This window comes from Rhea pennata, chromosome 2, assembly GCF_028389875.1.
Source record: "Rhea pennata isolate bPtePen1 chromosome 2, bPtePen1.pri, whole genome shotgun sequence".
Lineage (NCBI taxonomy): Eukaryota > Metazoa > Chordata > Aves > Rheiformes > Rheidae > Rhea > Rhea pennata.
The window spans coordinates 40269201-40272729 of record NC_084664.1 but is presented as its reverse complement, the minus strand read 5'-3'; the positions used below and the strand labels follow the sequence as shown (position 1 = coordinate 40272729).

At 46.4% G+C, this 3529-nt stretch overlaps 1 long non-coding RNA gene across 1 annotated transcript; it reads right to left on the bottom strand.

Moving 5' to 3' along the window:
* Nucleotides 1–261: 261 nt before the first annotated feature.
* On the bottom strand, nucleotides 262–2851 carry LOC134136114 (uncharacterized). The gene is made up of 3 exons (XR_009957437.1): nucleotides 2790–2851; nucleotides 2516–2612; nucleotides 262–1254 (listed from the first exon to the last, which is right to left on the bottom strand). It is a non-coding gene; the product is annotated as an uncharacterized LOC134136114 (long non-coding RNA).
* Nucleotides 2852–3529: the final 678 nt, after the last annotated feature.

The following is a 3529-nucleotide window of genomic DNA, read 5'->3' as shown; positions in this document are numbered from 1 at the left end:
TTATCTTGCACCAGCAAAGACTGGAATAGTGACCTCAGACAGCACTGAGGCAGCGCCCCGCACCAGGGAATTCGCTTTCTGCGGCAGCTACTGAGGCTGTTGCTTCACAGTTAATGCATTGCTAAGTTGAAAAAACAGGGTCTAACTTTTTAAGTGTGTTTCAGCATAACCTTGTGCCAAATGCATTTATATATCATAAATACAGAGAAAGGACTTTATCAAGGATTAATAAGCTTTATTAAACTTATATTTGTCTGCTGTATGTTGACTAGAAGCTATGAAAAATGTGATGTTACTATTGCTGCATGTTTAAATGATTGCCTGCATATGTATCCATGACAATATCTATTCATCTTCTGTTCTTTATATATGTTTTTTATTGTAAGTATCTTTATTCTAGTGGAACACTTAAATATTGAAGTTGACACAGTGGAGTGCAAATTGGAATAGGTCAAAGGAAAAATCAGATAAGTGTATCTTAAATTTATTCCAAATAGTTTGGAATTGATAAGTAAAATCTGATTGTTGTCTGTATGTCAAGACACAGCACCTTTCATTAATTCTTGCTTTCAAGTCAAAGCGAAGATTTCATGCCAGCATTCAAAAATCTGTAGTGAATACTTTACCAGAGTGATACACAGAAATTAAATTAATCCACATTGCTGGGAATTTGTATGACATAAGTACATATATGGAGTTTCAAGAACAGAGTTGTTTTCCATAATCATTTATCTCAAGCATAGGAAGCATATGCATGATTATATAATTAACAGAATATTTGTTTGTCAGTGTTTGGTTAGTGTGCATAATAATATCATTATTAGGCCTTCTGTGCTCCTGTATTATCAGATTGTTATCTCCCTGCTCCTTTAATTTACTGCGTCTGCTTTTTAGATTAATCACTTGTTTAACCTGAACATTTTAAGGTATTTTGACCATGAAGGGAGTGGTTTGTGACACCAAAGCAAAAGCATTTTTAGAACTGATTTTAATCTTTTTTGGTTGCTGTTGTTGACATATCTGGTAATCGTTTTTACAAGGTGGTGGTGTAGTCTGCAGATCTCATTCCAAAACATATTTTTAAGTATCTACTCTGTTCTAACCACCCTTGCATCTTTCAGATTATCTTCACTGTCCTCATTCTCCATCATGTTGCAGGCAGCATATTGCCAGCAGATTGCCACTCCTCTTTCATGATTTTCTTTTTCAGTGGTCAGTCTTTCTCTCTGCTAAAGTATACTGTATCAGGCTTTCCTGAAAAAGATAAAGAAACCCGACATAGTGTTCTTATTCTCCACTGTTCGTACAAAGTTTGGACTTAACAAGTTAACCTTGTTTTCTTCCAGTTGTTTAAATATAATTGTTCCCTTTTTTTTTTTTTTTTTTTTTTTCTGAGGGATTGAATAATATTCAACCTATTTTGTTGGAAAAAGATTGGTTTCTAAATAAACAACCTGCTAGACAGTTATCCCTTGATCATATGTTATGGAAGATGTCATCTACATTTTCCCTTGTTTTTCTTTGTGAAGCATGTTTCTTGTTTTTCCATTTTCAGTGCTCTCAGTAAGAATCTTAGTAACCTTTTTCAGGACATGCAACATATGTACAACTTTTCATGTTTTCTGTGTTTTCCACCTCTACTTGCTCTCCTTTGAATAATAACATTATGTAACATTGTATTCATTTTCAAGCATTGAATTTCTTTGCTTCTGAGATTATAATCTATTTTGTGCATTGCTGAATACAATAAATATTTCATGTATTTCACCCTATTACCATTTTCTTCTTCCTGCATGCCCTGTATGCTGTTTGTGCTTATTTCAGTAGACGTCAGCTTGTTTCTTTACCTAGTGTTGATGAACTCTTCTTGTTATAGTAATGTACCTGTAGTGATAATTTTGCTCTCCACAGATTTATTCATTTGCCCTTTATTTAGAAGCCTCGGTGTGGTATTTTCATTGTGCATTACAGAATTATTATTAGTCTCTCCACTTGCCTAGTATTTCTGCTGCTTCAAGTTTCTACGTTCGGCTCAGTATGCTTTTTTTCTTCCTAAAAGTTGCTACTCTAAATATTTTGGCTAGATAGCTGCATGTGCAGTAGTAGTTCGTATTTTCTTTGCTTTCCAATGTGACTTGCAAACACTATGCATTTTATCAATAAAGAAGTTTAATTTTTCCTCGTATCTCTTAGCTTGTACAAACTTGTTGCTTTCAAGTTTGCCTAGTTTGGTTACTTTTCTTTTTCCCCCCCCCCAAGTGCATTGTGGGAAAAGGTTATGTCTGTCTTGCGGTTATTTATTTTGTCAACACGTTACCACCTTTTTTTATTATTTTTCTATTCCGCTCGGTGGCTTTCGGCCCGGCTTTGCAGAGCCGCGCGAGCCGCCCCGCGCGGCGCAGGGCCTGTCTCGCGTGGCCGCCCGGCGCGGGCACCGCGCGACGCGGGACGCTGGCCGCCGTCGAGGATTTGGCCCAGCTCCGCGGCCCGCGGCCTCCTCCTCGCGAAAACTCACGGGGAGGCGTCACGGGGGCGGCTGCTCGCGCCGAGGGGGGCTGCTCGTTCCCACCTTCCCCGTCGTTTAAAGCGCGCCCGGCGCTTTTCTTCCACCTCTGTTAATATAAAAGGAGGGAGGCGACAAAAAGAGAATAAAAATGATAATAAATATAATAAATTAAACTTTCTCCGCGGCTGCCCCGCCGGTTTCTCCCTCTCCCGCAGCCGCAGCACCCGATGGCCCCGCGCCGAGCCGAGCGCCCCGCCGTCGCCGCGGCCGCTCCGCGCGGTACCTCCGCGGCGGCGCCGCCCCCGCCGCGCCGCTGCCAAATGCTGCCGGCCCCCGCCGTGCACCTGCCCGCAGCGCCGCGCAGCCTCCGCGCACAGGGGCGGCGGGCGCCGCCGCGCTTGGCACGCCGGCGGGATATTGTTCAGCCTCCCCCCCCCCGCGCTTCCTCCTCCTCCTCGAGTTTCTCTCTCAATAACGCTCCCGCCGGCTGGCCGCCACCTCTCGAGCTGCGCCAGGGCCCCCCGCGGGCGGGCGGGCGCGCACTGCGCGGCGCGGGGCATTGTGTGCGGTGCGGCGGCGGCGCCGCCTCACCCTCATCACGCTGCTCGCAAATTCTTGCGCGCCGGGCGCCGGAAGCCGCACGCCCTCTTCCCGCCACCCCCCCCCCCCCCGCCGCTCACCTACCCGGCTGCCGCCCCCCCCGCCCCGGCCCCGCCGCCGGGCCCGCCACCCGCGGCGTTATTTTAATTCCCCTTTCCACCTCTTTTCTCCCTGCTTTCTCTCCCCCCACCCCCGCCGCGGCCTCCCCTCCCCCAGTCTCTCTCTCTCTCTCTCCTTCACCACCACCACCACCATCTCCTCCTCCTCCTCCTCCTCCGCTGCCACTTTCTCCCTCTCTCAGGACGCGTCGGATGATCCGGGGCCGCCGGGGAAAGGCTCCGGGCGGCAGCAGGGAGGCTGCGTCCTCCTCCCGTCTCGGGCTGTTAAAAAAAAAAAAAAAAAAAAAAAAAAAAAAAGCCGGTG